At 34.6% G+C, this 10,999-nt stretch overlaps 1 long non-coding RNA gene across 1 annotated transcript; it reads left to right on the top strand.

The window, feature by feature from the left end:
• Positions 1 to 6,738, top strand: LOC123897826. Its single transcript, XR_006805128.1, has 3 exons — positions 1 to 494; positions 2,334 to 4,623; positions 6,463 to 6,738. It is a non-coding gene; the product is annotated as an uncharacterized LOC123897826 (long non-coding RNA).
• Positions 6,739 to 10,999: the final 4,261 nt, after the last annotated feature.

Genomic DNA, 10,999 nt, shown 5'->3' with positions numbered 1-10,999 from the left:
TCATGTAACACCCCGATTTTCGCTAGGATTATTTATTTATTATATTTGTTTAATTGCTTGTTTGATGTGTTTGATTGAGATTTAGTAGATTTTTAGACTAGAGGGGTATTTTGATCATTTTATGACTAATGTCATTTTTGATAATTTTAGAATGAAGGGTATTATAGTAATTTTGGGTGTGTGAGGTTATCTAATGAAGTTAATAGTAACTTTGGCATAATTATTAAGATAGTGGTGTATGAGTATTTGGTAGAAGGGTATTTTAGTAATTGATAGATGAAGGTAAACCTAAGTATAAAAGGAGGATTTAGAGGGAGAAGTAGTCATTTTTTATAAAAATTGAGAAATGAGGTAGAGAGGAGAAAAGAAGAGATCGAAGAAGAGAGAAAGAAAAGGTTTTGGGAAAGTTAGAGAGGAAGAACAACAAGATTAACAAAGGAGAGGAACTCAATGATTCATCAAGCCAAGTTATCATCATTTCTCCAATTCTAGAGGTAAGGGAAGTTTTGTTAATGGGTAGAGGTTGGTTGATGAAGGGAGAGAATGAAATTCATTCTCATCTCCCAAGATCCTTCATCCCTCTCATTAGATTTGGGTTTTGTGATAAAACCCTTGGGTGTAGATTGTTGTTTTTGTTGTTGTGAATAATCTTATTGATGTTTTAGAATTCATGTTATCTTGTGTGTTGTTTTGAGAAAAATGAGTTTTTATATGATTTAATGAATTAATGATGATGAATCTTGATGATTTGGTGTTGATTGTTGATGGAATGATGTTTGTTGAGGTTCAAATATCATGAGTGTTGATTAGTGAAGTCTTAGGACTAATGGGATTCAAATTGGGTTTTTGGAAAATCAAAGATTGAATTTTTATAGTTTAAGAAAAACTGTTTTTGATAAAGTCTGCAGCAAAAACGTGACAATTTGACCATTTTGCGTTCTGAACTGGTTTTTGAGGTCAACATAAAAGTTGTAGTTCTTTCCCTTATCTTTCCAACGCATGTTTACGCGTTGAAATCCGATATACGTAGCTCAACTAATGGTCTGCGCGGTGAGCAGGTCAAAACCTGCAAAATTCTGCAGGTGGATGCTGTCTTTTGCGCCTCATGCGCAAATCGCAGTCCTGCAACTCTGGTTTGCGTTGTTCTGTGATGTTAGGTCTATTTTGCCGATCCCTTTTTATCCCTAATCTTTATACGACTTAATCCTAATTATTAGGTGAGTTTAGGAGAGTTTAAATCACTACTTTTCATGATAAAACTTAGTGATTAATTTGGAGAAGTTGTTTTCGAATTAAAACGAATCTAGTAAAGAATAATTAAGAATTTTGGGAAATATAGAGAATGTAGTTGAGTGGAGTTAGGATTAGCTAAATTATTTTATCTAATCTTCAAAAAGATAATGGTGATGAATATATGAATGAAACTAAATTGATGTGTTAGTTAATGTATTTAATTGATAAACTTTATTTGTGAGTTTATTGATGAAGTGTCATTGATGTGGATTATTGATGGATTCTATTTGTGTACTAAATGATGAATTTTATTAGTGTGTGAATTCTTTTGGTGTATTAGTGATGTGTTCGTGCGTATGCACAATGACAGTGTTTTCGTGCGTATTCACAATGACGAGGTGTGATTGTTCATGAATATAACTAGGATGTTCAATTTATTGATGATGATAAATAAGGATTTATCATGCGTAGGTGTATTCTAAAGACGATGATTTAGAATATTTGGATTATATGTTATCCATATTATGTTGATGTTGTAGTTGAGATAAAACCATATGTTTGGTATATGCACATTCATGCATTCATAAGTTGTGTTTATTGATGAGTATTCTAGAGACGATGATCTAGCTTACTGTTGTTTTAGAGACGATGATCTAAAACATTGGGAATAAGTTTTCCAAAATTATGATGAGGGGTACCACATGCATATAGGTCGTGTTTAGGGAGACATTGCATACTTAATTTCAATAGATGAAATGTTGTGGACTGATAAATTGTTAATTGATGTTTGCATAATTGCACACTAAATGATAAGTGATAATTGGTGTGTGTTAATTGGTGGGTGCTAAATGATGTCTAATGGTGAGTTGGATATTTAGTAATATATCTCCGATATTGTAAGTAACTAATGTTGTATGATTGATTTAATTAATTGATTAGTGATGTGTAAATTGAGGTGTTGATTAAATGGTATAAATGTTGCATGAATTATTAATGTGATATAATCATGTTTATACCTTGTTGTATATTTCCTATTTTTTTTGCTCATTACATAAACTCACCCTGTTATTTGTTATTTGACTGGGCACTTGGGAGCTCAGTTTCTCAGGTGTTGCGTTTTGGTGTTCGTGTTCCGGTGTAGCCTCGCTCTGATTTGGACACATAGGGAGGGTGTATAGTATTTCAATTTTTTTTTATATGGTCTAGGTTAAGACATAAAAATGTATAAGCCACTGGTAAAAGATTTTCATCTAGTGCATGTGTATACTAATTAAATTTATAGCAATGTAATTTGGGAATAGTAATACCCTAATTCATAATATTCATCTATCTCCATCCTTAATTATTAATCAATAAAGTTTTATTTTTATCCGCTGCGAAAATTTTAAAACAATCCTCTTATAAAACTAGAGTAATACGAGTATTCAGGTTAGGGTGTTACAAAGTGGTATCAGAGCCCCGTTGGTCCAATCGGACTATGTGGGCTAGGTGTGTGTTATGTGTCGATCAGAGCAGGTCTGTTGAGTCAGGCCAAGTGTGCATTGAGTCGGTTGTGTTTGTTTATCGGTTGATCTTTTGATCTTTTTATGAGTTAATTGTTGTTTACACTTGCACCTTAGTCATTTAGTTATCTTGCAAGTTGGTGAATTGCTTTATGATGTTCGTTGTTATTTTCTTCATGACATGTTGCTTTACTCGATTCTCGATGTTGTGTTTTAATTAGTAATGAGATTAGAATTAATAAAACCTTGTTGAAAATCCAGATTCTTTTCTCTTGAATAATTGAATACTAATTTTTGTATAAAATTAGGAAGAGTAAAATATTAATAGTGAAATTAAGTGAGCTTTAAAATGTGCATGATATACGTCGTCATGTTTTCCGAAAAGTTGATAAATGATGTTGTCTTTCTTTTGACGGATTTTGAAAAGTGATGTAAATTTAAATGTGAGTGATTCATTTTCTTAAGTGTTCTTTTTAGTCATCACATGATTTTGAATACAACGTTTTGTTATGAGTATGTTAGTATGATAAAGAGAGTTATGCCACAATCATGATTATCGGCAGCCTATTAGCAAATTAAGGATCTGATCACCCTTAATCTGTTGTTAATAGTAGACGGAATCATGTTGACTGGAGTAAACTAATTTTGTCAAACTTTAGTAGCATGTAGAGTTTGCTACGAAATAAGAAATGATTTGTTATGAAAAATGTGATTTTTTTTTTTTATGTACTAATCATGTTTTGTGAATTCGAAATTTTGTGGTGATTGTATATGATGTTATAAATAATTTTGTGTTGCTTTGTTGTTTGATACTAAAACATGTTTAGGGATATGCTAGTTGTGTGAGTGTGTACGAATTTATTGATGTCTGTGTTATTAGTATGTAAGTTTGTGGTTTTATGAAGTTGATATCAGTCTTATTTATGTTCATGCTATGAATTACTTGCTAGATGTGTTGTTTTTGTTTCCTAATATTATAACATGTCCGGTGTATATGCTTTTCTGTGTTGCATGCTTTTGAATGTACCGTTTCCTTCATGCGGGCTTAGGCCTATGTTCCAGGAGTTTTGTTTTCGTAAATATGGTATGTGATCTATTTTATTATGCATGATAGAATTCCTAGTATTTTATTGATGTTGTGTCTAGGTAACTCCTTCATGATGAATTGTCTTTATTGAGTTGAATTTGGTTTTCAATTGTTTTGAAAAACCAGAGAAGTATGGTTTAGAGGGAATGAATGTCGTCAGTAGAGTTTACCGTTAATACCTTAAATAAAGAGTCGAAACCAGACTCTGATACCTAGTTGACCTTTTGGGAGAATTACGATATTAATAGAATTTGGAGTTGTATTTTACGAGTAATTTTCGAGGACGAAAATTCTTTAAGTGGGGGAGAGTTGTAACACCCCGATTTTCGCTAGGATTATTTATTTATTATATTTGTTTAATTGCTTGTTTGATGTGTTTGATTGAGATTTAGTAGATTTTTAGACTAGAGGGGTATTTTGATCATTTTATGACTAATGTCATTTTTGATAATTTTAGAATGAAGGGTATTATAGTAATTTTGGGTGTGTGAGGTTATCTAATGAAGTTAATAGTAACTTTGGCATAATTATTAAGATAGTGGTGTATGAGTATTTGGTAGAAGGGTATTTTAGTAATTGATAGATGAAGGTAAACCTAAGTATAAAAGGAGGATTTAGAGGGAGAAGTAGTCATTTTTTATAAAAATTGAGAAATGAGGTAGAGAGGAGAAAAGAAGAGATCGAAGAAGAGAGAAAGAAAAGGTTTTGGGAAAGTTAGAGAGGAAGAACAACAAGATTAACAAAGGAGAGGAACTCAATGATTCATCAAGCCAAGTTATCATCATTTCTCCAATTCTAGAGGTAAGGGAAGTTTTGTTAATGGGTAGAGGTTGGTTGATGAAGGGAGAGAATGAAATTCATTCTCATCTCCCAAGATCCTTCATCCCTCTCATTAGATTTGGGTTTTGTGATAAAACCCTTGGGTGTAGATTGTTGTTTTTGTTGTTGTGAATAATCTTATTGATGTTTTAGAATTCATGTTATCTTGTGTGTTGTTTTGAGAAAAATGAGTTTTTATATGATTTAATGAATTAATGATGATGAATCTTGATGATTTGGTGTTGATTGTTGATGGAATGATGTTTGTTGAGGTTCAAATATCATGAGTGTTGATTAGTGAAGTCTTAGGACTAATGGGATTCAAATTGGGTTTTTGGAAAATCAAAGATTGAATTTTTATAGTTTAAGAAAAACTGTTTTTGATAAAGTCTGCAGCAAAAACGTGACAATTTGACCATTTTGCGTTCTGAACTGGTTTTTGAGGTCAACATAAAAGTTGTAGTTCTTTCCCTTATCTTTCCAACGCATGTTTACGCGTTGAAATCCGATATACGTAGCTCAACTAATGGTCTGCGCGGTGAGCAGGTCAAAACCTGCAAAATTCTGCAGGTGGATGCTGTCTTTTGCGCCTCATGCGCAAATCGCAGTCCTGCAACTCTGGTTTGCGTTGTTCTGTGATGTTAGGTCTATTTTGCCGATCCCTTTTTATCCCTAATCTTTATACGACTTAATCCTAATTATTAGGTGAGTTTAGGAGAGTTTAAATCACTACTTTTCATGATAAAACTTAGTGATTAATTTGGAGAAGTTGTTTTCGAATTAAAACGAATCTAGTAAAGAATAATTAAGAATTTTGGGAAATATAGAGAATGTAGTTGAGTGGAGTTAGGATTAGCTAAATTATTTTATCTAATCTTCAAAAAGATAATGGTGATGAATATATGAATGAAACTAAATTGATGTGTTAGTTAATGTATTTAATTGATAAACTTTATTTGTGAGTTTATTGATGAAGTGTCATTGATGTGGATTATTGATGGATTCTATTTGTGTACTAAATGATGAATTTTATTAGTGTGTGAATTCTTTTGGTGTATTAGTGATGTGTTCGTGCGTATGCACAATGACAGTGTTTTCGTGCGTATTCACAATGACGAGGTGTGATTGTTCATGAATATAACTAGGATGTTCAATTTATTGATGATGATAAATAAGGATTTATCATGCGTAGGTGTATTCTAAAGACGATGATTTAGAATATTTGGATTATATGTTATCCATATTATGTTGATGTTGTAGTTGAGATAAAACCATATGTTTGGTATATGCACATTCATGCATTCATAAGTTGTGTTTATTGATGAGTATTCTAGAGACGATGATCTAGCTTACTGTTGTTTTAGAGACGATGATCTAAAACATTGGAAATAAGTTTTCCAAAATTATGATGAGGGGTACCACATGCATATAGGTCGTGTTTAGGGAGACATTGCATACTTAATTTCAATAGATGAAATGTTGTGGACTGATAAATTGTTAATTGATGTTTGCATAATTGCACACTAAATGATAAGTGATAATTGGTGTGTGTTAATTGGTGGGTGCTAAATGATGTCTAATGGTGAGTTGGATATTTAGTAATATATCTCCGATATTGTAAGTAACTAATGTTGTATGATTGATTTAATTAATTGATTAGTGATGTGTAAATTGAGGTGTTGATTAAATGGTATAAATGTTGCATGAATTATTAATGTGATATAATCATGTTTATACCTTGTTGTATATTTCCTATTTTTTTTGCTCATTACATAAACTCACCCTGTTATTTGTTATTTGACTGGGCACTTGGGAGCTCAGTTTCTCAGGTGTTGCGTTTTGGTGTTCGTGTTCCGGTGTAGCCTCGCTCTGATTTGGACACATAGGGAGGGTGTATAGTATTTCAATTTTTTTTTATATGGTCTAGGTTAAGACATAAAAATGTATAAGCCACTGGTAAAAGATTTTCATCTAGTGCATGTGTATACTAATTAAATTTATAGCAATGTAATTTGGGAATAGTAATACCCTAATTCATAATATTCATCTATCTCCATCCTTAATTATTAATCAATAAAGTTTTATTTTTATCCGCTGCGAAAATTTTAAAACAATCCTCTTATAAAACTAGAGTAATACGAGTATTCAGGTTAGGGTGTTACATTTCATATCCTCTCTCAAATACTTAAACACTTTCTCCACCTATTAAAGCTTCCTTCCAACAAAGTGGTATCAAGAGCTTGAAGGTCCTCCTAAAGATGGCGAATAATGGTGTTCCTCTCCAAGTCCCGATGCTCACAAAGAGCAACTACGACAATTGGAGTCTGAGAATGGTGGCTCTCCTTGGCGCACACGACGTGTGGGAGATAGTCGAGAAAGGCCTTGTAATCCCGGAGAATGAAGGTACTCTATCTCAAACTCAAAAGGATAGTTTGAGAGACTCAAGGAAGAGAGACAAGAAGGCTCTCTGTCTAATCTATCAAGGATTAGATGAAGACACGTTCGAGAAGGTCTCCGGAGCAACGACGGCTAAAGAAGCATGGGAGAAACTTCGAACCTCTTACAAGGGAGCTGATCAAGTGAAGAAGGTACGTCTTCAAACACTAAGAGGAGAGTTTGAAGCTTTGCATATGAAAGAAGGTGAACTTATCTCTGATTACTTCTCAAGAGTTTTGACGGTTACTAATAATCTAAAAAGAAACGGAGAGAAGTATGATGATGTAAGAATCATGGAGAAAGTTCTTAGATCGGTAGATCCAAAGTTTGAGCATATTGTCACTGTCATCGAAGAGACAAAAGATTTGGAGGACATGACAATGGAGCAACTTCTTGGGTCATTGCAAGCTTATGAGGAAAAGAAGAAGAAGAAGGAAGATATCGAGGAGCAAGTACTCAAGACACGACTCGATTCACCTAGAGAAGAACATGGTCGAAGCAACCAAAGACGAGGTGGCGCTCGAGAACGTGGACGTTGATGACATTCAGTCATTTGAGTATTTTTAATTATTATTTTATAGTATTTTAGTTAATTTTTAGGAGTATTGCAAGATAAAAGAGAAGAATTTATGAAGAAATTGATATATAAAAGAGTTTGAAGAATAAGGAGAAAGAAAAAGACTTGGAAAATATTTCAAGAGTTTGAACTGATTCAAAGCTTGCAGTTCTGTTTTTCTCGCGCCCCAGCCTGATTCAATCGCGGCGCAATTTTGCTTTGTGCTTTCACATGACGTCATCCCCACTTTTAATGACATCAGCCACACAGCCAGCTGGGAGGGACTCACATTTGTTGCCAACAGGGACGCGATTTACTTGCATATATATAGTGGCACAATTAATCTGCTTTATGGACAGCATATAAATATTATTTCTTAGGAGAAATAGGATTAACACTTCTTTGAGAGAAAAAATACGTGCGGCAGTCAAGAGAAGAAAATTTAAGGGTTTCGCCGTCGCGGTCTTCATCGGTTATTCATGTATAATTTTCTTAACTCTTTTGTTATGTTAATTATTATTATGAGTAACTAATCTCATCAGATTAGGAATTATAGATGATTCTCTTTGAAACTATCTGAGCCATGTAACTACGTGTTCTAGTTTATTCAATGAAAACTTATAATTATTCCGTTAATCTTGTGTTTATTGATTTTCGTTAATTGATCACTTTCGAATTGATTTTAAGTTATAAATCACTATTGACCCTAGGGTTTATACTGGAACTAGATTAATTGTTTGCCAATCGTAATTGCTTTAGGAATAAAGAATTAGTTGGTATGATTAAGAATTTAACGTTCATTCATGCTTTTGATAATATTAGTCTCACCTAAGGAATTAGGGTGCTATATTAGATAAACGGGATCGATGAGCCAAGGAATTGGACTCGGCCTATTTTGTTAAATTATCGTAATTATAAGAATTTTATTGTTGAGGGCTAGAACCTAGAGTACCAGATAGGGACAAAGAGAGGATTCAAAATAATTCCTAATCGTCTTTCTCTAATAAAAGTTCACGTTTCAATTTTCTTGCGATTTTAATTATTGTCATTGTTACTACAAATCAATTTGAAAACCCCCCTTTGCAATTTATTTATTAATCCTAATTTAATTTAATTGTCTAGTTGAAAATAAGAACAATCCCTGTGGATACGAATCTTATAAATTTTATTACTTAGCGACGAATTTAGTACACTTGCTAAAATTGTCATCAGACGTGGTCGTGGATATGGAGGCGGACGAGGTTGGAGGCCTAATGATGACAACAATCAAAGAGGAGAAATCTCATCAAGAGGTCGTGGGAGAGGATCTCCAAAACCAAGGTACGATAAGTCACGGGTTAAATGCTATAATTGTGAGAAGTTTGGGCATTATGCTTTCGAATGTAGAGCTCCTGACAATCATAGAGTTGAAGAGAAAGCCAACTATGTTGAAGAAATAAGCCAAGAAGATGGAACATTATTGTTGGCGCACAAAGATAATGAAAGAGGTGGAGATAATCAATGGTACCTTGATAGCGGTGCAAGCAACCATATGTGTGGGCGAAGAAGCATGTTCGTAGAGTTAGACGAATCAGTGAACGGGAACGTGGCTTTCGGAGATGAATCAAAAGTTGCAGTGAAAGGTAAAGGAAACATTCTCATCCGTTTGAAAAATGGGGATCATCAATTTATTTCCAATGTTTACTATGTGCCAAACATGAAGAGCAACATCTTGAGTCTAGGACAACTCTTAGAGAAAGGTTATGACATTCAATTGAAGAATAATAATCTTTATATAAGAGATCATTCAAACAAGTTCATTGCTAAGGTGCCAATGTCAAGAAATAGAATGTTCGTGCTCAACATACAAAATGATGTTGCGCAATGTCTCAAAATGTGCTACAAAGAAGAGTCATGGCTTTGGCATCTTCGATTTGGGCATCTTAATTTTGGAGGATTAGAGTTGCTCTCTAAGAAGGAAATGGTCAGAGGATTGCCTTACATCAACCACCCCAATCAAGTATGTGAAGGATGTTTACTTGGAAAGCAGTTCAAAATGAGCTTCCCTAAGGAGTCAAGCTCAAGAGCGCAAAAGCCGTTGGAGCTCATACATACAGATGTGTGCGGTCCGATCAAGCCAAGATCACTCGGTAAGAGTAACTACTTCCTTCTCTTTATTGACGATTTTTCAAGAAAAACATGGGTGTACTTTTTGAAGGAGAAATCAGAAGTGTTTGAAAACTTCAAAAAGTTTAAAGCCCTGGTTGAGAAGGAAAGTGGTCTCGTGATTAAAGCAATAAGATCCGACCGAGGAGGAGAGTTTACTTCAAACGAATTCCTTAAGTATTGTGAAGACAATGACATTCGACGACAACTGACGGTACCAAGATCCCCCCAACAAAATGGAGTAGCAGAGAGAAAGAACAGGACAATCCTTGAGATGGCGAGGAGCATGCTAAAAAGCAAGAGACTACCAAAGGAACTGTGGGCAGAAGCTGTTGCGTGCGCTGTTTATCTATCAAACCGTTCTCCGACAAGAAGCGTGTTGGGAAAAACACCACAAGAAGCATGGAGTGGAAGAAAGCCTGGAATTTCCCATCTAAGAGTCTTTGGAAGCATAGCTCACGCTCATATACCGGACGAGAAAAGAATCAAACTTGATGACAAAAGTGAAAAGTACATCTTCATTGGTTACGACACCAACTCCAAAGGCTATAAGCTCTATAATCCTGATACGGGGAAGATTATCATTAGTCGAAATGTGGTTTTCGATGAAGAAGGAGAGTGGGATTGGAAAACGAGTAATGAGGACTACAACTTCTTTCCACAATTTGAAGAAAATGATGTGGAACCAGAGGAACCAAGAGTAGATCCTGCTACCCCTCCGGCTTCACCAACTCCGAGTTCTGAAGAAGGAGAAAGCTCAAGTGAAAAGACTCCTCACTTTAGAAGTTTGCAAGAGATTTACGAGGTAACCGAAAATCAAGACAATCTTACTCTTTTCTGTCTATTTGCGGATTGCGAGCCCATGAATTTCCAAGAAGCATTTGAGAAGAAGACTTGGAGAACTGCCATGGACGAAGAGATTAAGGCGATAAAGAAGAATGAAACATGGGAGTTGGTCTCACTTCCAAAAGGGCACAAGGCGATCGGTGTGAAGTGGGTGTATAAAGCAAAGAAAAACTCCAAAGGAGAAGTTGAAAGATACAAGGCAAGATTGGTGGCAAAAGGATACAATCAAAGAGCCGGCATCGACTATGACGAGGTATTCGCTCCAGTTGCTCGATTAGAAACTGTTAGACTAATCATTTCATTGGCAGCTCAAAACAAGTGGAAGATACATCAAATGGATGTCAAGTCAGCCTTCTTAAATGGGGTCCTTGACGA

This window comes from Trifolium pratense, linkage group LG7, assembly GCF_020283565.1.
Source record: "Trifolium pratense cultivar HEN17-A07 linkage group LG7, ARS_RC_1.1, whole genome shotgun sequence".
In the NCBI taxonomy this organism is placed as follows: Eukaryota; Viridiplantae; Streptophyta; class Magnoliopsida; order Fabales; family Fabaceae; genus Trifolium; species Trifolium pratense.
The sequence above is the reverse complement of the archived record's forward strand: the minus strand, read 5'-3'. Positions and strand labels throughout refer to the sequence as shown.